This window comes from Mytilus edulis, chromosome 10 (genome assembly GCF_963676685.1).
Source record: "Mytilus edulis chromosome 10, xbMytEdul2.2, whole genome shotgun sequence".
NCBI lineage: Eukaryota > Metazoa > Mollusca > Bivalvia > Mytilida > Mytilidae > Mytilus > Mytilus edulis.
Window position 1 is genome coordinate 45,989,558 of NC_092353.1, and position 27,276 is coordinate 46,016,833.

General features: G+C 31.4%; 2 protein-coding genes across 17 annotated transcripts in view; one reads left to right on the forward strand and one right to left on the reverse strand.

Moving 5' to 3' along the window:
* LOC139491293 (diacylglycerol kinase zeta-like) overlaps positions 1 to 27,276 on the reverse strand; it is a 203,098-nt gene that overhangs the window by 171,315 nt on the left and 4,507 nt on the right. The window contains exon 1 of one of the 15 annotated variants that reach the window (XM_071278868.1): positions 24,913 to 25,019. The exons of the other annotated variants lie outside the window; for them this stretch is intronic. The gene's annotated coding sequence lies outside the window, so the exon portion shown is untranslated. Of the gene's footprint in view, positions 1 to 24,912; positions 25,020 to 27,276 lie in introns of those variants that run through there. 15 annotated transcript variants of the gene reach the window in all.
* LOC139491297 (glutamate [NMDA] receptor subunit 1-like) overlaps positions 1 to 27,276 on the forward strand; it is a 137,157-nt gene that overhangs the window by 50,409 nt on the left and 59,472 nt on the right. For both annotated transcript variants that reach the window (XM_071278904.1, XM_071278906.1), the window contains exon 2: positions 13,176 to 13,333. The gene's annotated coding sequence lies outside the window, so the exon portion shown is untranslated. The remainder of the gene's footprint in view (positions 1 to 13,175; positions 13,334 to 27,276) is intronic.

The following is a 27,276-nucleotide window of genomic DNA, read 5'->3' on the forward strand; positions in this document are numbered from 1 at the left end:
AACTGCGATTTTTTTGTAAATCCTTTGCTAATTGGAAATTAGCTGAGTCAATACGTTTCAGGCAAGCTGAAAGTACTATTCTTCACAAAAAATAAAAATAGGAGTGTTTGCTGGCAGATTAATAGACAGTCCCAACAGACTAGTGACGACTCTAGACCAAAACAATCATATAGCCATTAATCATATTGCCATAATATATAAACTTAGATTTTTACTGTAAAGCCTTTTGTCCGTCACATTTGTTTCCCTGCATATAAAATTGGGTATGTTCTACCAGTATCATGATATTTACATGAAAAACCAAAAAGTAATTCTTTAATATTACCATATAAGTTCAGATTCCCAATTTACCGTTTTTATCATTAACATTATACTTAGTTAAGATAGACGGACATAAAAATAAGAAAATGATAGTGTGATTGTCAATTAGACACAAGAAACCAAAGGACTCAGATGAAGACAACTATATAGCATATTACCTGAAGATATCGGGATATCAGTATTTAGTCGAATCTTAACATGTACTTGTGATTTGTTACAAACCGGTATTTTCAAAAATAAACAAACAAATGTCGAAATGTTCAGGACTTTATTAAATCTGTATTTGGGTAAGATGATGCAAGCATACGATTTTTATTGCGTCTTACACTTTGAGAAGTAAATAATGTTTTACTACTTTATTAAAATATTGTGTAAAAACGTTTATTATGAGCTATAAAAGTCAAGTGGCTCTAGCATTTTTCTGAGGAAATTTTAAAAAATTGATGATGGTGTTTTTAACAACCTTGACTGGCTATAAGAGGATCTAGCAGGGTTGGTAATAAAAATTGAAAATCGGCAGTTTCTTTTATGATCAGTCTAGCTAAGATTATCACTCACATTGGCAAATTTTAATCCTGAATTGCAATTAATATCTTAAACCTTTGATTCAAATGAAGATATTCATATGATTTTATCTTTTGGTATTAACTTTTAAAACAATTATACAGATATCTTTTGATTGATGCTAAAAAATCAAAATAACTCGTTAATTAAAGGGGAAATAACTATAATAATTCAGATTTATGAAAAAATGTCTATTTCTGAATGTAGCAAGAAAACAAATCATTGACCCCATGAAGCCTTCTGTAAGAGCTATCTTAAAATATCATATTCATAATTTCTGATATATCTAGTTTTTTTAGTCACATAACAGTGCTTTTCCGTGTAATAAAGCAGACTTTTTCATTGTATTATGTGAATATGATTTCTTTCTTTTAAATATGTGTTGTTTAATTTAAAGCATTACAGTCAAATTTTGACATAATCAGTTCAATAGATTGAGAGTTATTTTAATAGTACATTTGTTTAATGTTAGATGACATCAACAGTGATGTAAGCAAAATTATTTTGAAAAATCTAAATCAAACCACACATTTTTTTCAATTTCAAATATATATCAACATAACATATATACTACATTTTGTCAAAGTTTTACTTATTTTTTTTCTTCTTTTGAAAACAAATAAGTTGCTGAAAACTTTTTTTTAAAGTGACAGATTGATATAGGGCAAAAAAGATGTCAAACTTCCTTATATTCCATGATTATATAAGATACCTCAAAGAAACAGAGATAAAATAAAAAAATATTGAACAAGTGAAAGAGAAATCCCAAAGCTGATATAAATAAGACAAATTAATAAAGCAAGATACAAATAAAACGATAATAATTTACCTGAAATCAAAATTAATATCCACAATATCCAAACACTTCCATTACAAAAATGATTTAAAGCCTTTTCTTAATCAATATTCCTTTTTTAAGTAATATTAACACTAATATTTCACAGAAACGCTGAATACAATCTGCAGTCCATGCAGAAATCATTATATAAGTAGAACTAGATAGACGTTTGTGTGTAGGATTAAACCTTGATCAATATAACTTCACAGTCTTTATTGAAAATTTTAAACTTTCTAGACAATAAAACAGATATATATAAGCAGAAAATCAAACGAATCCAGTGGGTAACAATTGATTTCAGGCACAATTTCATATTTATTTTATTTTACTTTTTACTGTCTACTCCAATATGCCAAATTTTTTATTGATCATTTATAAATGATCATTATTGCTGTTTACTAACTTTGCCAAGAGTTCAGTGGCAAATATTTCATGAAAATTCAAAATGAGAACAATTATTATAATTAAAATTTATTAAACAATTTATTATTATAAGTTTTAAGTTGCAGGTACATGATTTTGTAAAAAGTACAAAACAAGGCAAAATATGTCACTACCATGTCCAAATAGAATAATATGTGTGTTTCCTATTAAATCTTTGAAAAAAGAGGGTAGGAAGGCAGGGGATTTTTTTTTTCAATTGTTTTTTTTTAAATTGAGTCTAGGGGAGAGAAATTCTGACTTTAACAGGGCTTTTTGAAAAACAAAAGTGCACACGCTGAAATGTGTCGCCTTCTTTACAAATCATTGATATTATGTTGATAGTCCTAAATATAAAGCTTAATTACAACTGTCACATAAACTTAACCAAGAAAATTAAACATTGACCATGAACCATGAAAATGAGGTCAAGGTCAGATGAACCATGCCAGGTGTCATGTACAGCTAACAATTCTTCCATGCAACAAATATAGTTGACCTATTGCTTATAGTTTAAGTAAAACAGACCAAAACATAAAAACTTAACACTGAGCAATGAACCATGAAAATGAGGTCAAGGTCAAATAAAACCTGTGCAACTGACATATAGATAATAAAATATTTCCACACACCAAATATAGTTGACCTATTGCAATTAGTCTTAGAAAAAAAGACTGAAACTCCAAAACTTAACTTTGACCACTAAACCATGAAAGTGAGGTCAAGGTCAGATGATACCTGCCAGCTAGACATGTACACCTTACAATCATTCCATACACCAAATATAGTAGACCTATTGCATATAGTATAAGAAAAACAGACCAAAACACAAAAACTTAACTAGAACCACTGAACCATGAAAATGAGGTCAAAGTCAGATGACACCTGCCAGTTGGACATGTACACCTTACAGTCCTTCCATACACCGAATATACTAGACCTATTGCTTATAGTATCTGAGATATGGACATGACCACCAAAACTTAACCTTGTTCACTGATCCATGAAATGAGGTCGAGGTCAAGTGAAAACTGTCTGACAGGCATGAGGACCTTGCAAGGTACGCATATACCAAATATAGTTATCCTATTACCTATAATAAGAGAGAATTTAACATTACAAAAAATTTTAACTTTTTTTTCAAGTAGTTACTGAACCATGAAAATGAGGTCAAAGACATTGGACATGTGACTGACGGAAAGTTCGTAACATAAGGCATCCATATATAAAGTATGAAGCATCCAGGTCTTTCACCTTCTAAAATATAAACATGATAAAGCTTTTAAGAAGTTAGAAAACGTCGCCGCCGGGTCACTATCCCTATGTCGAGCTTTCTGCAACAAAAGTCGCAGGCTCGACAACGGCAAAAAAATCCTTTAAGGTAGGCTATTTTTAAGCTTAGAATACAGGATAGGTAGGTAAATAGGAAACAGATATTTTTTATTTGACCTGAGTGTACAAATCTAATATGATTGTAATTACTTTACAAGGACTTTACACTACAGCAGGTGTAAATGATGTCACATAATATATTAATGCTGTCACAAGAACAGCAGGATGAAACTATTTTATGTTTCTACTAAACACTCTTGCATCACTAGCTATAGTTCAAATCAAATAAATTTGTCCAGTAAAAAATATGTTAGTTAATAACTGATACCGGAATTTTGGCCTATTACAATTCCACAGTGAGAACATTATTTGTATTCTCTTTACTTCTCCTGGTAACGACCTAGTTGGCAAAATAGAATTCCAGTATGAAAGCATACAGTTTCAGTTTGTCTTGCTTTCTTGCACAGGCGAGTTAAGCATATACAAAACATTGATAATGTACATAAAAATCTGATTTTTCTTGCTGGATAAGTTCAGAAATATGAGAATTTAACCAACAAAAATGTCAAAACCAGAACATTATTTTATTTGTTTAAGTGTTTGATAATTGATGATAACTTTTTCTATTCATGATATTTTCTAAAACATTGTGTATTTAAACCACCTAGGTTTAAGTTAGATATAATATTTCTGTTAGGACTTACAATAATAGAATAAGGACATATAGGATAATAAAAGCTTATGTCATATGATGCTATAATAGTAGATTATGTCACATGATAACGTCACATGATGCCATAATTGTCCTGCTTTAGGTAACAATAGATCATATTATAGAGTGGGAGTAATAGAATTTGATTTCAAGATACTAATTACTACACTCAGAACAATAGTACCAGTAGTCAATATTTATTGTTGTAATAGAGATAGATTCAATCTTTCTTCCCTGTTCGGTGCATAACCTATATATAGTTCTTTAAGCTTCAAATAAGGATTTTTATTTATTACGCTATTGAATTTTTATCAAGATTTGTACCTTTGGAGTTTGTTCAAATCTCATAACATTGAATTGAATCATCAACTAATTCTTTAAGGGATGATTGCTTTTTTACAAGATAATTAGAGCCTTGTGTGTCTTTGGTTGGTATCTCTTTGGTGTGTATAATTATATTATATAAACGCCAAAAAAGTGTACATAACAACACCAATGATATAAAAAGGAACTAATTATATATATATATATACCGATGTATACCCTACTACGGGGTACTTCTTTTATTTATACTGTTGGTTTTTCTGATCAATTTACAAGGCACTTGATAGTTAAAACAAAATAAAACTAACATAAATTGGGAATGTGTCCATGGGACACAGATGGTGCCCCTACTTGCATATATTATAACATTATAAAGTGACATAACTCAACAACAGTAAAATGGACACTACAAAAATTCAAACGTGATCTGAGTTTATTGGTAATAACCATTGTCTAAGTTTCATAACATTTGGTTGAGACAAACTTATTAATAAAGTTATAGAACGGAAATAAAAAAATTAGCAAGATTTCCATTTGTTTAGGGCATAATACTCTAAAACAATTAAAGTGACGGCCACCAAAATCCAGGCATTGCTTCAGGAATGATAAGCGCTGTATGTACAAATTTGTGAAATCAAAATATCTCAGGGGTGCTACTTAACCAGATATGGCTTAGAAATAGTACTAAAACCATGTCAAAATAGAGTTTTTATTAAACCTTATCATTTGTAAAAATTTAGCAATTGATTGGGTAAAAATATATGGAATTGTACATTATAATAAATCATTGTCAATGCCAAATAAATACCTTTAATTAATTATTAGATAAAGTTTTTGGCACTAGTCTAGAAATTCAAATATTCAATAAAACAGGTAGTAATGGTGATTGTAAAATAATACAATTTCCAGGAAAACTTGAGATAACATCTAAATTTATACAGAAATATTAAACAAATACTAACACAATAGGAATCATCATGCTGCAAATCAACAAAAGCATATTTGTCTTGTGATAAACATTCCTGATATAACTACAAAAATCTAAAGTCTGATTTGTGTAATGGATTGCCTGCATAATACATGTATCTCGATAAAACAAAGCTAATTCCTACTACAGTGAAACCTGTCTGATTCAAACTTTGAATATAAATCTACAGTGAAACACAGTAAACATAAACTTATTGTAAAACTTGTCTAAACTAATCTTAGAGTATGAGTATTTTACCTCACCAAAATTTCAAAAAAAAACATTTTTTAAGAAATAATAGTGCACATTTTCAAAACACAAAAATTCAATAAATTACGATCTAGAAAACATGATTGTGTCTTTTGTCCTTAAGTTTGGTGTTTTTTGTCCTTAGTGCCAATCTGATGAGTCATTCCATTTCAAAAAAAAAAATTAAAAGTTTCTTCCAACGTTGTGATTCATTTGTTTTGTCCTAAATTAGGCCGTTAAAGTTTGAATATTTGACATTTTGTCATATTGGGGCCTTAATTTATTGCTGATATGCGACTTTACAGAATGTACTGTTTTGGGGTAAATAAATGTTTCAGATTTAGAAAAAACAAATTTGACCAGTTTTCTTATCACAACCATACAACCACAAGAAAAGTACTTCAATGTTGCAATATGCTTGTTTCCATCAATTAGGATAGAAAATAGAAAATAAGATCAATAAATGACTTATTTTTTTAACATAATTGAGGGAGTAATTTTCAATCACAGTATATAATGGATTTGTACAATAAATCCCTTTGATCAACCCATTACTAAATGGAAAATGTTTTTTTTTCAACAAACCTAGCTCTTCTATAAATGATATAAGAATTGTTACTACATTAAACTTCAAAGAAATGTCATCATTTTAATCCTACTTAAATGTTAAGGAAGTCTTAACCATTAAAGAATACAATCTGATAGGTTTCCTGGAATCAAGACCAGCATTGATAATCTCTATATTGACTGTGTATATGTAATTTGATTGATTTTTTGTATTTTAATGCCACTTTAAAAGCAAGGCTTTTGGGGCTTGTTTTTATTGGTGGAGGAAGCCAGAGTGCCCAGAGAAAAGCACAGACGTTCGATATGGAAACTGATAATTAAAGTCAATTAAGAAGGGAGTCTAGTGCACTCACACTAGCCAGGTTTGATCTCACGTTGTAACGTCAGTGTTGACTGGCTAAGTGATTACAGTAGTAACTACTAAGACCACTCAGCCACTGAGGCCCCAACTTGTAAATGTATAGACCTAAATATACAAGTTTAAGAATATACTAAAGATGATTTGATTGATTGGTGTTTTTGCTTTAATTTATGTCACTTTAGCACAAAAAGCAGAGTTTTTCGATAAGTGGTGGTCTGAGGGATTTGACCACCAAAATTTATAAAGGACCGACACAATTTTGGTATTTGTAATAGAAATAGTAGTGAGGACCAACGGTTTTTCTTCAGGGACCACCAAATATATATATAAAAAGATTTTGAGAACTCTTTTGCAAAAAGGCTATATCACAGAAATATTAGACGGTCCAAATGCCAATGAGTCATGATCAACTACTGTGTGTACTGTATAAAAGAAGATGTGGTATGATTGCCAATGAGACAACTGTCCAGAAGAGACCAAAATGTCACAGACATTAACAACTATAGGTCACCGTACAGCCTTCAACAATAAGCAAAGCCTATACCGCATAGTCAGCTACAAAAGGCCCCAATAAGACAATGTAAAACAATTCAAACGAGAAAACTAACAGACTTATTTATATAAAACAAGAAGGTGTCCATAGTACACGGATGCCCCACTCCTACCATCATTTTCTATGTTCAGTGGACCGTGAAATTGGGGTCAAAACTTTAATTTGGAATTAAAATAAGAAAGATCATATCATAGGGAACATGTGTACTAAGTTTCAAGTTGATGTAACTTTAACTTCATCAAAAACTACCTTGACCAAAAACTTTAACCTGAACTTTGCACTATCATTTTCTATGTTCAGTGGACCATGAAATTGGGGTCAAAACTATAATTTGGCATTAAAATTAAAAAAATCATATCATGGGGAACATGTGTATTAAGTTTCAAGTTGATTGGACTTCAGCTTCATCAAAAACTACCTCAACCAAAAACTTTAACTGGACGGACGAACGGACGCACAGATGGACGGACAGACGAACGGAGGCACAGACCAGAAAACATAATGCCCCTCTACTATCGTAGGTGGGGCATAAAAATGAAAGAAACACAAATATGTAACACATAAACAAACAACAACCACTGAATTACAGGCTCCTGACTTGGGACAGGCACATACTTAAATAATGTAGCAGGGGTAAACTTTTATGGAATTTCATGAGTATACTGTATACATGATTCAAGAAACAAGAGCTCAAATGTTTAATGAGAAATATAATTTCTTTAGACTAAGTTTTATGCAGAATTTTCATAAACCATAAAATCTGGTATCCATGGCAATACAACTTTTCATAACATACAAATATTGGTATCCACAAAATATAAAATAAATCCCGTCAGGTATTCACTAGATAAATGAGTTAATCTATTTAACAATACGTCTTCTTTATAAAGTGATTTAGTATTCAAACATTCAACAAAATACAAGATTCCCTAAAGAAATGGAATAATTTGCAAGACATCTATTAACTTTAGAAAACAAAAGAAAGAAACAATGAGGTCAAGGGCAGATAAACATTGGCTGGTGAACATGTATATGTATATTTTGCAATAATTCTATACACCAAATATAGTTGACCAGTTGCTTTTAAAATTTTAGAAAAAGACTGAACAATGGACACATAACAGTTGATCACTGATCTATGAAATAAAGACAATAAGGTAGGGTGAAACCTGTCCGGCAGCAATATTTACCTTGCAAAGATTCTGTATATTCTATATGGTTGTCTTATTACTTATCAAATGTGAGAAATAAATGAAGTAAATAGTTGTCACTGAACATTGAAAATGAGGTCAAGGACAATAGACAAATGCCAATTGGAAACTTTAGAACATAAAGCATCTGTATAAAAGATATAAAGTTTCCATCTTCTACCATCTATAAGATACAGCTTCGCTTATCCTGTCACTGAACATTGAAAATGAGGTCAAGGACAACAGACGAATGCTAGAGGGAGCCTTTACAATATAAAGCATCTGTATACAAGATATGAAGTGTCTGCCTTCTACCTTCTATAAGATACAGCTTCTCATTAAACGCTTACCCTGTCACTGAACATTGAAAATGAGGTCAAGGATAACAGACAAATGCTAGAGGGAAACTTTAGAACATAAAGCATCTGTATACAAGATACAAAATGTATAAAATGTCCATCTTCTACATTCTATAAGATACAGCTTCTTATAAATAGCCTTACCTTTCACTGTCATTATGTCTCTCATTGTGAGACAGGGGAGACAACTTTAGAAGGCTCAAATGATTCAAATCTTTTATTGATCTAGTACTTTCTGTGACAGAGAACCAATGTTTGCCCCAGTTGAGGATACAGGAGGAGGGTTCTGGGTATTTAGCTCCCCCTTTTTTTGGGTGACCGATTCATTTGAATGGGGACATATAGTTGGAACTCCCCCTTTTTTGGGGTGATTGATGCATTTGAATGGGGACATATAGTTGGAACTCGCCGTTTCTTCTGGGTTGGGAACCTCCTTTTAAAAATGGCTTGATCCACCCCTGGTCCCCTGCTAATGGTTGTTGTACTGTCTTTGTAACTTCAAATAAGCTAAAGCTTTTTTGATTGATAAAACAACAAAACTAGCGGCTCTAAAGAGCCTGTGTCGCTCACCTTGGTCTATGAAGGACACAGATGGATTCATGAAAAAATTGTGTTTGTAGATCTTTCTTTACTGAACATTCTTGCTACTTACAATTTTCTCTTTATATAATTAACTTCGCCCTTTAGATACAGAGAAAAGCATTTTGTAAAAATTTACAAAAATTTACCAAATAAGTGAAAATTGTTAAAAATTTACTATAAAGGGCAATAACTCCTTCAGGGGTCAACTGACCATTTTGGTAACATTGACTTATTTTTAGATCTTACTTTGCTAAACATTATTGCTGTTTACAGTTCATCTCTATCTATAACAGTATTCAAGATAATAACCTGCCAAATTTCTTTGAAAAATACCAATTTGGGGGCAGCAACCAAACTGTAAACAACCAGTTGTCATATTCATCTAAAAATTTCAGGGCAAATAGATATTGACTTGTTAAACATTTTAACCCCTTGTCAGATTTGCTCTAAATGCTTAAATGGTTTCAGAGTTATAAGTCGAAATCTACATTTTACCCCTATGTTCTATTTTTAGCCATGGCGGCCATCTTGATGGGTTGGCTGGGTCACTACACACATTTTTGAACTAGATACCCTAATAATGATTGTGGCTTAGTTCGGTTAAATTTGACCCAGTAGTTTCAGAGGAGAAGATTTTTGTAAAAGATTACAAAAATTTACGAAAAATTGGTAAAAAATGACTATAAAGGGCAATTACTCCTTAAGAGGTCATTTGACCATTTTGGTCATGTTGACTTATTTTAGATCTAATTTGCTGAAAATTGTTGCTGTTAACAGCTTATCTCTATCTATAATAATATTCAAGATAATAACCAAAAACGCGAAATTTTCCTTAAAATTACCAATTCAGGGGCAGCAACCCAACAACCCTTTTGGCCAGGTGAGATAAAAAAAGAGTTGTAAAAAATCCTTTGAAATTTATTACTAACAGGTTATTATTTGAACTTGGAACTATTTTTAATTATGGAATTTGCAATTTTAATAAATTCCCTTTTTATTCTGTACTGTGCACATTTACACTTTCTATTACAAAGAAGATAGCACATTTTCAATAGAATGTACTGTGCCGAACACAACACTATCTATACAAAATACATGGAAAGTGTTATGAACTGCTCAAAACATTATAATACCAAATTAAATTTCAGATAATAGCCTGTTTACTTTAGTTTCTCTCATACATGTACCAACATTTGCAATCTTTCTTTTTGAAGTTTCAATATACATGCACTTTAAATCAATACTTTAGCCATGAAAAAAAAAAGGTGAAAAGAAATAAAGTTTCTCTGCATGCATAGATAGTGCAATCAAATGACAATGAAACAAATTCTATTTATCCATTATTTAGAAATAAAATGTTTACCTGCTTGAAATTTCATTGTAAAATTTCCAAGAATATTGGAAAACTTTTTCCGGCCTTTATAATCCACAGACAATAAAATACAGGTAAAATCTTTACTGTCTTTTTAAAATATTGATACTTTTAATGCTCTTAAATCAATACAAAAATCTGTTGTTCTTATCATCATATTATCACCTTAGAAAATGAGAGGACCAATATGAATGAATCTCAATGTGTCAATGTTTTCAATGAATGAATCGCAATCCATCTTCTCCATAAAAAGATCAGTGTGATATTCTCTCAATGACTTATAGATTTTATCCAACACTATAAATCATAGAGATATCGCACAAGCTGGCAAAGCTGCTAATTATATAGATATAGCACAATATATATATATATATGGTTTGTAAGAAAATTGACAAAATTAATTAGCAGCTTTGCCAGCTTGTGCGATATCTCTATGATTTAAATCAATTTATGTCTTTATGTCAAGGTAAAATACCTTTTTATACATGTATGTGCTCATTTTACACTTTTTTTATTTTTGTTTTGAAAAATAAGTGATCTTATACCTAAAATAGTTACTGCATGAACAACTTAAAATATCGGGATTATCCAGTACTATTTTTTTTAGATTCAAAAAATCTGATGGAATTTGATTTTTTGATTTTTGGTGTTTTTAAATCCACTTTTAAGCACACCGCATTTAGGCTTTTTTGTGGCAGAAAGTTTATTTTTTGAGGAATGCTGCAGTGCCCGGAGAAAACCAACGACCTTCGATGGGAAAACTGACAATCTAATAGTCAATTAAGATTGAAGTTGAGTGCACCCCAACAAGTGGGATTCAAACTTTCAACCTCAGCGTTGACTAGCTAGTGATTTAACAATAGTAATTACTAAGACCACTTGGCAAATTTAATATCTTAATACACCAAATAGCAACAAAAGCATTAATTCAAAAACAAACTTTTTAAAATAAGAGTACAAGACCAAACAAAAAACATTAGTGTAAGTATTTGAACAGGACTTTTTTAGCAACCATAAGAAGAACGTCATTTAGGATTGCTATAAGAATAGAAAACAAATTTTAAAAACAGTGTATAGAAAGAGATGAAAATATATTTGTTAGGTTTGAACATTGAAAAGAAATATCAAATCTTGCCAAAACTATTTTTAATTTCATTAATCATTTCCTTTTTTTTTTCAATTAAAGGCTCACCAGTCTAACTGATTAAAAAAACAAACGTCAGAGATGTAATATTGAAAAAGATTGAATGAACTGAACAAATAATTTTACAAATTGATTTGGTTTCATTCAAGAATGGTTTTTATCAGCACAGTAAATCATAAGTAATCAACTTAAATAAAAGCTAATGATTCCCATGATCAATACGAGATTAATTGGTTCCCTCACAATTGAATAATCTGCAAGTATTATGCCATAAAAAGGCTCAATTTAGTCTAAACATGATACAACAATATCTCCTCTATCAAGATATTGAATGAAGCTGTTCTATTCACATGTCTGTCCATTGATTCACAGAGTCAGAGCCACTTAATTCCAGGAAAATCCAAATCTTTACACTTCCTTGCCAAGTATATGGATGAAAAAGCACTTTGCTCATGCGGAAAAAAAAATGACCAACAGAATCTATATACTCCAGCTGCCATGGCAACAAAACCAAAACTTCATGTTATTCACAATTTTCAATCTTTATCAAATAATAGGTTCACATACAAATTCTTTTTTTTGAGTGGGGAGGAGGGGGGCAAAATTTGTAATGTTATTTTTTTATTGGGTTTCTTTCACTTGTATGACTATTCTCAAGACAATATTGGACACATTAATCTAACAAGCCTTTTTTCATTCCCTATATACATTCACCCAGGGCCAAAATAAGACATTTGTTTGCACCTGTCCTTAAGTCCTCAGATCAGTGGTTGTTTTTTGTTGATGTGGTTCATAAGTGTTTCTAGTTTCTTGTTTTCCTATTTAAATGGTTTTAAACTAGTCATTTTGTGGGCCCTTTATAATCTTAAGTAATATAGGTAGAATATTCTAAAATCTTTTGAAACAAATCAACTGTGTGACATGAGACTAAAATAAATCCGCCATACAGTCATACCCATTTTGAGAAAAATTATTGTACCGTACTCAAATAAAAAATCGAGCATTCATTCAAAATGTTTGATATGATGTTTCTAGCAAAAATTTTGTACCCTGAGTTCTGAGTAAAGTTTTATAACAAAGGTCCTTGACCTGTGCTGCATTACAAAAAGAACTGTGGGGCTGAATTAGAATATCCACAATAATGTCTAGTAGGGGCAAAAAAGTGCAAATAGATGTGATTAAGCCATTGAGCTCAATAGATCAGTTGTATTTGTCTACTGTTGACCTCAAGTTGACATCTAGATTTCGTATAGGTTTTTGTGTGGGTTTTCAGTCTCATTCATGTATAGCTCATATATCTTTTGACTTTTTTACAAATAGATGACAATGAATGAACAGGCAAGAGACAACCAGTGATTGAAATAGCTCACAGTGGGTCTTTTGGAAGCTAGATGTGGTGATGGTTTATAATTAGTTACCTACATATCAGGATTCCTATTTCTACTTCTAGAAACTAGTTTAGCTGAACTGTCTTTAGAGTAAGTAATAGACTGTGTACATCTATATTTCAGACACCATTGATCTCTTGTTTTTCATTTTGTTAATTACTTATTTTACAGTTTGTCAACCACTTATTTTTCACTCATTAACCAATCATATTTCAGTTTGTTAACCACTCATTTTTCACTCATTAATTAACCAATTATATTTCTGTTTGTTAACAACTCATTTTTACAAAGCTATATAGTTTGCTTTATCACAATAAAAATGAACTTGACATGAAGGTCAAATTAATGGAATGCAAAATTGAATCAATCACTTTGGTTACTGTGGAATTTATTATTATTCCAGGGATACAAGTTTCCTTAGTGATGTACGAATAGATATAGGAAGATGTGGTGTGAGTGCCAATGAGACAACACTCCATCCAAATAACAATTTATAAAATTAAACCATTATAGATCAATGTACGGCCTTCAACACGGACCCTTGGCTCACACAGAACAACAAGCTATAAAGGGCCAAAAATTACTAGTGTAAAACCATTCAAACGGGAAAACCAAGGGTCTAATCTATATAAAAAACGAGAAACGAGAAACACAAATAATTTACAAAAAACAAACGACAACTACTGTACATCAGATTCCTGATGAACCATAGATTTAAGTGTTCAATGAATTTCAAATTTTCTTTTATGTATTTATCTATGATGAGTTTTGGTAACTGTGACCTTGACCTTTGAAAGTGAATGTTGGTCTTTCTCTCACTACATGTACATTGTTGTATGTGACCATTTATGCAAGCAAAGTTTCAATCTTATGTAATATATTTGGTTTATCTAGGAACTCTTTGTCAGCACTTATTCCAATTTTTGTTGATGGTATAATGACCTTAGCCTTGGTCATGGTGACCTCAAAATCATTATGGGTCTGTCTCTCTCTCAAAGGTATGCACAGACATACAGTTGGAAAGGGTAAAACTTAACGCCCCCTCCACTAATTGACAGGGGCATTCAAATACAGCATTTGTATTTGTTTTTGTTGTTTGCAATGCAAGCTAGGTGCAAAAAAAGGGTCCAATCCTATATTTTGTCATAACTCATTCATTATGCCTACTATGATGGAAGACATTTTGGTGAAAAAATCTGCTGTTTTAAAAGGCTAAAATAGGACTCTGACATTTTAGCATCTGATATTAGACCCATTTTAAAACTAGCAAAGACAGGAATTATTATTGTCCATTTTAAAAAAATATTAAATATTTTAAGTTAATATTAATATTTAATTCATTTACAATAAATAACAAAGATAAATTTTAATGTCAAAACAGCATATAATTTTTATTACAAATGTCATATTCATTTATAATGCAGCACTAAAAAGTGTGAATACATTGCACAAGCATGATCAATATCCAGTAGTAGTACGTTAATAGTAACTAGTTTTTTTATTTTTCACCAAATATGGTCTGTGCCATAGATATATAAAGAAGATGTGGTATGAGTGGTAATGAGACAACTCTCCACTTACTCACAATTTGTAAAAGTAAACCATTATAAGTCAAAGTAAGGTCTTCAACAGGGAGCATACCTATTATGAATAGTAATCAAATGATAGATGTTATTGCTAACAATTATACATATATATATATAATACACTTTTTCATTGTATCTTAATTCAATATTCTTTTAAAATTGACACAGAAAAAAACTATTCAAAAGTTGTTTTGATTTTTTTTTTAATTTATATAATTGTTTGATCATGTTGATTCCAACATCCTTTTTGACCATTTTGAATATATGTATGGTAAAAAAAATGTTTAATTGCAGCTACCAAAATTTTGTGGTTTATATTTATATTTAAGAGCATCATACCTTTTATCATTGGACTAAAATAATTGTAGTCAATACCACATAGCCATATTAAAAAATAAAATCTGATCAAAACTTACTCTTGATCGGAGTTAAAGATGTGCTTTTACCTTCCTTTAAAATCTGCTAATGTACAACTTCTTATAAAGAAATAGATTTAACATCCTTTCAACCATGAAACATATATATATATATCCAACACCACAACACTTGTATATTAACAACATTCTTACACAAAATACTGTATAAAATGTAACATTTCAGGTGAAAACCGTCTACAAAGTAACAGAAAAATCAATATCCGATGTGCTTTGATCTTTTCCTATTTATTTCAGGATACTTACTTCATTTTGTAGATTTAATGTTTGTAACATTTTAAGGCCATCATCCAAATACCAAATATCCTAACAGAACATTAAAACCGATCTCATTTCTACCTGTTTATTACATTTCAAATCCGACGACAGATCTGCAATTCAATTAACATTAAAAGCAATAATGTTATGTTTAAAATTCTGTCAAACTGCATTAATTTTCTGACATTATTGCTTTTAATTTCTGATACTGTACAAATTTCTAATAAAGAAACTCAGAAAATTAATGAAATTTTGGCAGAATTTCTTGCATGCTGAAGTCAATGGTGTAATATTTAAAGAATTTGTCACAACATTGGTCAGTTATTATGATTGAACCTCATAATTCCTGCTGAGTCAGTCATGCCTCAGTAAGCAATATAAAAACAAGATGATATGTCAGACATAGTAGATATCAAATATTGGTCACTGTACAGCCTTTACAATGAGCAAAACCCATACTGCATAGCAAGCTATAAAACGCTCCGAGATGGCAAATGTAAAGCAATTCAAACGTGAAAAATAAGCGTCCCATTAATAAACAAAACATGTCTACAAACAAATACAGCAGCAAACAACAACCACTAAATTTCAGGCTATGGACTTTGGACAGGCACATAATCACGTACTGAATGTTTCAGGGTTAAATAGGGGGGGGGGGTCTGAATGTCTTAGGGACTATGTTTCAAATCACCATGCATCACAATTTGATTAGTATGATTCCATATATTTATATGTTTTAATACAGAAACTGACATCCCAAACTTTCATGTCAACTTTGAACCGGGAAAATGAGGTCAAGGTCATGTGACCACTGGTAAACAAAAATGTACACTTTAAACAAAAATAAAGTTAAACTATTTTTTTATTTATTAAGTCATGTTCCCTCAAGAATTTTCCAAAATATTATTGATAACCTATATACACGTTTCCACAACAGAAGAAAGATGGGAGCATCCTTCCCCCCTCCCCATCAAGTACTGGTTACAGAAAAACTTGGTTTACAAGTGTAGAGCTCCTTAAAACTATTCTGCATGTAGCTCTAGAATTATATTTATTGCTATATGATTTCCAATAGCTTTATCTATAAAATTTTGATTACAAAACAATCAGCCTTATTTGTTATTACCTATAGTGACCTTTTGTTCTGTACTTGGGGAAAAAAGTCTCCTTTATCTTAAGCAAGTCATCAGGAAAATAATTTTAACCCTATTGATTTGAATTCATTATTAAAGACTTGAAAACATCACAAGATTAAATCAAACGGTTAATAGAGAAAAGGTGAATTTATTATTCCAAGTCACTTCCTACATGTTTCAAAGAAATTCTAACATCCCATAATATCAATTTATAATTTCAATATCTTTTATACTTCCTAATGGAGGGCTAAATACAGAGCTATAGACAAATATTTAAATACAGCTCAATCGAATTTCGAGCATGGATTAACAATTAAAGTCTTATCAAAGAGACATGAAAAAAGAATGAATGTCTTCATACGGAGTTATAAAAAAAAGTATGAATAAAAGAACATGAAGTGTTAACATTAATCTGACATCGTCCAAATAACACAACTACAAATTCCCAGAACTAATTAAAACAATAAATGACCGTAATGACCCAAGTATTGACAATAATAATGTCTGTATTGCTTCAAACAAACTTCTAATTATCTAATTAGATATAGAAAGATGTGGTATGAGTGCCAATGAGACAACTCTCCATCCAAATAACAATTTTTAAAAGTAAACCATTATAGGTCAAATAATTACCCATCTTATTACAGATTCCTCCACAGAAACCCACATAAAATTTTCCCCATGATAAATACTAAATATGGAATAAATTAAATCTTGAAATGACTCCCGAGAGAACACTTCTAAATAATGGGACGTTTTGACTACTTGCTGAATCCACCTACAGATATTTATTTCCATGCTATAAGTAGCTTTTTAACTAATAAATATGGAATATATTTTTAATATTTTATGAGCTGATGTTGCTGCAGAGAATTGGTAATATTTTGTGATTAGTTGTGTTGACATCATTACACAATTATGTATACAAACATTTATATAACTAAATGTCATTTCAATATAAACATGGCAACCTGCGTCAGATTCAATTTTTCACAGTAAATGCCAAATCTAAAATTTCAATTTAAATGTAAAAATATTGTGTCAACCAGTACATCAAGTTTCAACTTGCAAGAACAAAAAATAGGAATTTCATGGCCATGGTAAATAAGGGTAATAACTCTTGATGTCAAAATCAAAATGGAATGATTAATTGTTTGTTGGTGTGTTTTTAAGCCCAATTGGCCATATCAAGGCAGCCACTTTTTTAGTTGAAGGAGCTATAGAATCTGGTAAGAACAACTGACTTCAACGGGAAAGATGGCATTCCTAGTTATTAAGATTGGAATAAAACACAAATCATACAATTGTGAAGGGTTTGGAACTCACAAGATCAGCATGCTGCTGCAAAAGATTTGGTCAAGTGGTACTTAATAACACAAGGTTCAAAGGAGCCTCACGCTGCCTGAATTATTTATCTTGCTTCAATATTTAACTTAAATCTATGTAAATGAAAGATTAATTAAAAGAGTCTCAAACCATATTTTAGTCTTGCTATTGCATGTTGGGTTATTGTGGTGCAAAAAAAACATGATACAGAATTTTGAATTCAATATTTGTTTGCATCAGTATTTATACTGCCATTGGTGGATCCAGGAGGGGGGGGGGGGTTCCAGGGGTTGGAACCCCCTTTTTTTTGGCCGATCAATGCATTTGAATGGGGACTTATAGTTGAAACCCCCCCCCCCCTTTTATCCTGGGTTGGGACCCCCTCCCCCTTTTTTAAAATGGTTGGATCCACCCCTGACTGGGATAGTTGTGTACAGCTTTTTTGCATATAATTGTTTTTGCATATAATTGCATAACTGTCATTATTGCGACAATTAAGGTTTCGAAAATTTTATGGTAGATACAATGACCTAAATGTGTGTCAATGTCAGTTTAAACTCACTGAATTTACATTATTTCATTTAAATTCAATTTAATTGCAAATAGATATTTTTATCAAATCATGTTCAATGTTTAATGTTTTATGTTTACATTTTCTCAAACAGTAAAATTTACTAAATGACATTAATCCTTGTAGTTCCTGTATAAAACATAACCTATATCCTTCTATGTCATTACAATCAATTAAATTCTTCATATATACCATAAATAAAAATTTTAAAAAATCTGCAATGCAATTATTTTGTATCAATGAACCAGATAACCTGCACAAAATTCCATGAGGTATTAAAACACTATTGAAACTATTTTAATGAACATTAATTACTTGATGTGAAATGTAGTGTTTGCTTATTATAAATTTTGATATACTAGTATATGATGGTAAGTGAGTCACAATATGATCCTTTACAACAGATAAAACAGCTGATTTGAAAGGTACACAATGCCTAAGAGGGGGGCCTCTACTGTCATGCTTCAGTAATTCCCTATAATAAACCAAATTTTTCGCAGAAAAGAGGGGAGGGGCAGCCGCCAAAGTCCCCTTGGCCCTTCTCCTAAATCGGCATCTAGCCACAATACATCATTTACCGTGTTACAACCCTAGATGAAAGCCAAAGAGGAAAGGCATTGTTTGACCAACAAAAAATATATTTTATAGCCTAGTTTGTAGCATGGCATTGGATAAAGTACATGTGGGGTTGCCAGTATGTCACAGAAGCAAAGGTTAAATTCATGTTGAGGGAAGAACAAAAAATTGAGTATATATCTTACATAGTTGACTTAAATTTGAGAGGAGAAATTGGAATTAACAGAATAGGCCAATTCAAAGAAGACACTATGACAATATCAAACATCAAACACTCTTTTGAGGTTGAGAGTTGTGTATTAAATTGTGCATAAAATGTGTATTACAGTTAAAACATTATTAAGATTAATTTGCTAAGTCATTTGAACTGTTATGTGCATCTATACAATTGAAATAAACTTTTAAGTAATTTCATTATTAATTCAAAATTAAGGTACTTTGGGTCAAGTGAGATTGACATGAAAGAGGAGGGGTTTCAAAATACATTGACATGTAAAATATCGAATATTTCTGAAAGAACATTAATTGCTTTGCAGAAAAAATCATACACAATTTATATGTCGCAAACATGATTATTTCAGCGACATGTATCTGAAAATACCTTAAGCCAGTACAGACAGAACACATGTGGGTGTTAACTCTGAGAAAAAGGGCTTAAAGAGTGTTTTAATCACATACTAGAAGTAAGGAGAAATCAAGCTTTTCAACGATCTTTATTAGTGTTTGTCAAACTGCTATACATGTTGTATATATATCCAACCAAATCATTTCTATAAACTGTGATTCAAGTTCCTAGAAATTTTCATATCTTAAATTATAAACAAGTCAAAGTAAATAATTTGTCAAAACTTTATGAAAATTAAACGAGCCAAACCTATTTCAGTCAAAGTGTTGGGTACCCCATAAGTTATAATCTTTCTGAAAAAATACAAATGTACTCAGGTCTCTATCATATCCTTATATCCTTCCTCTCTCAATCTATAAACTGATGTTAGTTGCATCCAAGAGTAGGAAGCTGACCAGCATGAAGCGTGTTGTATGATAAACCTTAAAAGCTTTAAAATCAATTGTGTATCAAGTTGATAACGAAAAAACAATGTTCAATTTCCGAGGTTTGCCAATAGTCGATATTTGTCTTTAACATGTAAGTGATTTTCAAAATGTACATCATTTAAATGTTCTATTTCAAGTGAAATTACACTAATTGTCTGTCAACAAATTATTTGTTTAACATGAGCAATTTCATGTTTGTTCAATGTCCTATCTCATCAATAATTGCCCTGTATTACAATGCTGTATTATTGTATCTTAAAAACGAACATGGTTTTTAAATTCTTCCTTGGACTGGTTGTAATTGGACATTATAATTGAATGCTGTGGAATATAATCATGTTTTTCAGAAATAACATATGTTGTATCTCATTTAGAAAATGAGGCAAACTAAAGTTAGAGAACAGTAACAAAAATTCATCATATTTTATGTTTATAAAGGGGTATAACTCAAGAGCAGTAAAAGTAACACCACCAAATTTCAAATTTGATCTGTATTACAAATGCATGTGGTAATAAGCATTGTGTATAAGTTTCATAACATTTGATTGAGGCAAACTATAAAGTGAGAGAATGGAAACGAAAATTTTTAGCAATTTTTATGTTTATAAAAAGGGTTTAACTCAATAGCAGTAAAAGTGATGCCTCCCATTTACAAACTCTATTTGTGTCTTATGGTAATAAGCATTTGGTTGAAGCAAACTTAAATAAGAGAACGGAAACCAGCTTTGGGGCGTACATACTGATGTACGGCAGGGGCATAAAAATATAAATAACCTGATTTACCTGTCCTAGGAAATGGTAATTAGAAACTAGGGAAAACATTTTCATGTAAAACTTTTATGACAGACAGACATATATACAGGATTAAACGATTGATATAATGTATACCTTTATGTTTTCTTGAGTTGTTGGGTTGCAGTCTAACTGATGAACATACCAAACATATCCTTTTATTTGTAAATATACATCTCCCCATCTAAGATGACATACATGTACATCTCCCCACATGTGTAAGATGACATACATGTACATCTCCCCACCTGTGTAAGATGTCTGTCGATACATGAACATCTCCCCACATCTGTAAGATGTCATGCATGTACATCTCCCCACATGTGTAAGATGTCTGTCGATACATGAACATCTCCCCACATCTGTAAGATGACATACATTTACATCCCCATCTGTGTAAGATGACATAAATGTACACCTTCCCACCTGTTTAAGATGACATACATGTACATCTGATTCTCCCCACCTGTGTAAGATGTCATACATGTACATCTCCCAACCTGTGTAAGATGTCATACATGTACATTTCACCACCTGTGTAAGATGTCATACCTGTACATCTCCCCACCTGTGTAAATATGACATATATGTACATCTCCCCATCTGTGTAAGATGACATACATGTACATCTCCCCACCTGTGTAAATATAAAAAAGAAGACATGGTATGATTGCCAATGAGACAACTATCCGCAAAAGACCAAAATGACACAGACATTAACAACTATAGGTCACCATACGGCCTTCAACAATGAGCTAAGCCCATACCGCATAGTCAGCTATAAAAAGCCTGGATAAGACAATGTAAAACAATTCAAACGAGAAAACTAACGGCCTTATTTATGTAAAAAAAAATGAATGACAAACAAATATGTAACACATAAACAAACGACAACCACTGAATTACAGGCTCCTGAATGACATACAAAAACATCTCCCAACATGTGTAGGATGACATACATGTACATCTCACACCATATGCATAAAATTATCCCATACATGAACATCTCTCCACCTATGTAAGATGACATCATACATGTATATCTACCCATTTGTCTGATTGCATACATGTACATCTCTAAACATATGTAAGATGACATACAAGTAGATCTCCCCATATGTGTAGGATGGCATACATGTACATCTCCCCACACCATATGTGTTAGATGGTATATATGTTCCTTATCTTATCACAAGCATGCTAAAAGATATACATGTACATCTCCCCACACCATATGTGTTAGATGGTATATATGTTCCTTGTCTTATCAAAAGCATGCTAAAAGATATACATGTACATCTCCAAACATATGTAATTAATATTGAAAACTAATTTTGAAAAACCTTGCTTTTACTTTCATCATGTTCATTTACTATGACATTGTAAGAAATGAAGTTTCTTAAGTAAACAAATTGAAAAATTGTTATCAGAAAATGAATAAAAGTGATCTTTAAAGTGAAACCCAAGTAACCCCCTTAGGTAGTATTTCAATCTTCTCTATCCAAGCTTCTTGAATGTCAGAGTGAAATCTTTCCCATGAGCTCTTAAGATTGTAATTGATAGTTCTATTCTTTACATCACATCACTTTCCTTCTTATTTAAGATTGATAAAATCTGGGTTTTATTGTGAACTTTTATCAATATTATTCTTCCACATCAATATTGAAATTTTTATACAAGAACAATTCATTTAGACATTTGTGAAATAATTCTAAAATCAATCATAAAGACATAATAATACTTCAATTTTTTATGAACTTTACTTTTTAATATGCAAAAGAACTTAATGTTTTCACTGGACACAAACTATTTACTAGTCTGAGCATAGGACAATCCTTAAGAATATAATAAAAAAAATCAAATATTTTATCCGACAATTGGTCTGAGTAAGAGTTTTATTTTACTTGTTATGACAAACTGACCAACGTCCTTTACCAGCTCGATATAATAATAAAGGTCTATAACTATCTTTATATCTTCATATTTTCCATTGTATCAATGACCTACATTTTTATTAGAAGATACCCTTATAAGTAAAGAGTACTTATGGTGTATTAATCCCAAATAAACCTATATCAAGTACCTGAAAGTTTTAACAATAAACTATTTTTCGTTCAGTATCATATTTAAGTTGAAATACACAATTGATCACTCAGGTATCTGAAAGGTCATCACTGATGTAAAGATAAATTATACAATTTGTATCTGAAATTTTCTTGTATAAACGAAATTAAATAATATTTTAAAAAAGTAAAATTAATAAAAAGGGAATGTGTCCATCGATGGGACTCAGATGTCATGCTCCTGCTAAACTCTAGAAAGATAAAAGTGACACCACCCATATTCAAATTTGATCTGTGTTTTGTGGTATGAAGCATTGAGTTTAAGTTTCATAACATTGGTCAAGGCAAACTAAAGTTAGAGAATGGAAACTAATTTTGGAACTTACAGAGGGACACATGTACAGACAGACAAGGTTAAAACTGAATACCCCTTCCACTTTGGCAGGGGCATACAAATTGATAACTGTTAACATAAAATAAATTGCGATAAATAAAATTGTGCTACAGACACCTTGTTATATTCTTACTGAAATCTAAAGCATATATACTGTGGATTCATTATTATTCGTTGGATACCAATTTTCGTGAATTTCGTGGGCACAGTCAAACCACGAAATTAAATATTCAACGAATGATAATTTTTCTATAGGTTTGTATGCAGACTTCAGCAAAACCACGAAAATAAATATCCACGAATATGCAAGTTTTTCTTAATCCACGAAAATTGGTACCCACGAAAATAAATGAATCCACAGTAGTAAGGAATAAAGGATAATTGTCAATGAAAGCTGAACTATAATTTCTAGTAATATTAAACAATTAGCACCTATTTCTGTACTTCAATCAATAATAGGCAGCTGATGTCAAAATGTTCTTTTCCACACCTCGTTATCTCACCTGCAAGGCTATTACCTAAGCTTATAGTAAGAGGGTGTAATTATTAATAATAGGGGATGGGAAATCTATGTAGTGCCAAGACAATTTCAGAAAATACATGATTTTTGTTTTTTATGCTAAAAGGAAATTATCATATTGCAATCATAATCCCCAAAAAATATGTTGTGCAGCACATTTTCAGGGGCGGATCCAGCCATTTTAAAAAGGGGAGTTCCCAAACCAGGACAAAAGGGGGTTCCAACTGTATTTCCCCATTCAAATGCATTGATTGGCCAAAAAAAGGGGGGGTTCCAACCCCTGGAACCCCCCCTTGGATCCGCCGATGATTTTCAAACTTTACCTCGAAAATTAAGATTGGAAGTAGGGAATGTGATAAAGAGATAACAACACGACCAAAGAGCTGAAAAAACAGCCCAAGGCCACCAATATGAATGGGTCTTCAACATAGCTAGAAAATCCCTCACCCAGAGGCAGGCTTCAACTGGCCTATTAAAGGCAAAATGTCTGCCAAGTCAAATTTTGTTGAGAATCTCTAATACCTTTTATTTTTATATTTACAAGCAATGTCCACTGTCTGCTCTTAAATATTAGATCAGTATTTGACATCGAAAAAAAAAACACTGATTGGGATTTCCCTGACAACTTCAGACCTTTTTAAATGTTTCAGAAGGTCAGACGTGGGAGGAATTTAAAAGCCTTTCTAGTATTAAACAAAACAACAAAACTTTAATTTTACAGCATTATGTATTTTTAGAAAAAAAAAGACAATGCCAACAAAAAACTTCACAGGTAAAAAAATAAAGGGGAGTTTTTAAATTTCTAAAAATATACATATTGTAAAACGACTTACCAGAAATGATGAACTTGTAAAACTTAGATTATAGCTGAACAATATCCAGATAAATGTATAATAAAACTACTTCAAGTTTATCTTAACAGGTATTTAATCTATTTAAAAAAATATAAAGCTTCCTTACCAGTTTAAAATAAACAAGTCCGGGCTGACACAGCAGTGAATGTAAAGGTCGTTTAACGACACCTCTCTAAGTACCTAAACATAAATCGGCTTTGAAATCCCCCACCTACAAACATAGGAAATGTACACCTTTAAGAGATCAATAAGAACATTTAGTTGTTACAACAGATCATCATGTCAATATCATCTTCTGATTGACAGAAATGTATATTACATTACTTGTAATTGTTTTCTATTCACTGGTCAATATAACTATTGGTTCCAGGGCAATAATCTGTGTTATTACCTTCATATGTTGTTAGATGATTACATATGTCAAGATTTACTACAGGGTATTTATCACTTCACACATATTTAAAATAGGATCTTGAAATAAGTATAAAGACGTGGAAAGGAGGGGTGGTTTGAATAGATACCCACAATACATTACTTTAACATTCCTTGTGTTTTAATTTGATTTTTAATTTTTGTACCTTGACATCCATCCGTTTGATATTTTTTGTCTTTTCAAAATATTTTCTTCTATTTTGCTCAAACATCCATAAAATTTCCCTTCTTAATATTTTCTTATCTAGCAAACATGCATGGCATCAGTTCTAAAAAAGTGAAGATGACCTTTCTTCATAAAATCACTGAAATAACAAATTTTTAGAAATCAATGTTTTCCTTTCAAGAAGCTTGCACGGTGAACACAAACACATTATAAAAACTTCACTCCTAGGCTAGATTCACGGTTACAAAAGTTTTTATTCCAATATTTTCAAACAGCAAACCCAAGGCAAGGTTAAACAGTGCAATTTATACAAGTGAGTCTTGCAGAGCTTTGTTCTAGATCTGAAGAAATTATCGATTATAACATACTAAACAATTCTACCTGAAACACCTGTGCCAATCTCATCAATATCTTTTTTGTATTTTTGGCAACAAATAACATGAAATTGTTATCTTATCCAAAAACATATCATTCTGGCAAACTATCAAATTAAGAAGTTCAACATCACAAATTCACATCTTAAATCAGTGAAAAAAGAGATCAAAGCATTTGCAAACATTCACGTTTTCGCTATTATTCATCCTTGGGAAATCGGTACATTATCATGATTATGATATCTGTTGTAATACAAAAGAATGATTAATTCACTTTTCTCTTCTAAAAGCTAACCACAAAATCATACAAGCACTACAAAATGTTTGAAGATTTGGAGTATTTGAATTAAGAAGTTAATCAACCCATCCTTTTACTTTTAATAATTTAAGAGTCATTTTCTTTATTTTTCTCAGGAATATTTTTTTTCTTTTGATAAAAATATTGTCAGTTTTTTTTCATTCCACAATATCATGAATATGGCTATTTTGTCAGATAATCAAGGAAAACTATCCAAACTATATGAGGGTAACACATACATTATGGACAGTACTGACAGTAGCCATATAAAACTTGTATGTGTTATGACTGATTTTATTAGACATTTACTGTACAGCAGTTTACTGCTACCATAGGTTGATCCAGGGGGGGCCTGGGAGCCTGCGGGGCCCGGGCCCCCCCTTTTGTGGGAAAAATTTGGTTGATTATATAGGGAATCATTGAAGCATGACTGGAGCGGGCCCCCCTTAGGAAAAGTTCTGGATCCGCCACTGGCTACATGTACCTACTGTTTCTTGACCTTTTTGTAACCACAGAAAAAGGAAAGAGGATGGCTCTGAGGTGGGGGTGTATTTTGGGTCATGATGCCCTGATTGTAACAGTAAAATTTTAATCCAAAACTCAACTGTAATTAATGGGAGGGGTTTTTTTTCTTGCTTTAAAACCAGCTGATGTTAATTTGTAAAAAAAAGCTTTCAAATGACCATATTTATAAACATTGATTCAACATTCATAAGGACTCATCCAACCTCATCTGGAAAATTTGTACAAGTTCAACAAAAAATGGTGGTACATGCAGACTATTGTATGAATTTCTTATACTAACTTTACCTTAAAAGTCAACCCTACTCCTAAATTTACAGAATTCATCAAGGACTCAGGGTCATGTAAAAGAACAGATTTTCAGTGAGAAACCTGTCCAAATCATGCAGAATTCCAAAGATTATTAAATCATCCCACTTAGAAATGACCTTGAAATAGCTGATCAATGATTTAGAACTATGAAGTCAAACATACTTTTTTCTAATGTTCATCCATGTACATTACATGTTCTTACAGTAATTTGATTCTAAGTTAAATCTACAACATCAAAATTGTGATTCAGTTTTCAGGAAATGTATTGATGTCTACTGGTATAATTTAATTTGTTGGAAAATTATCACAGAAATGCACCGAATTACAAGTTAATTCTGACAATTTACAATAGGTGTATCTATTGGT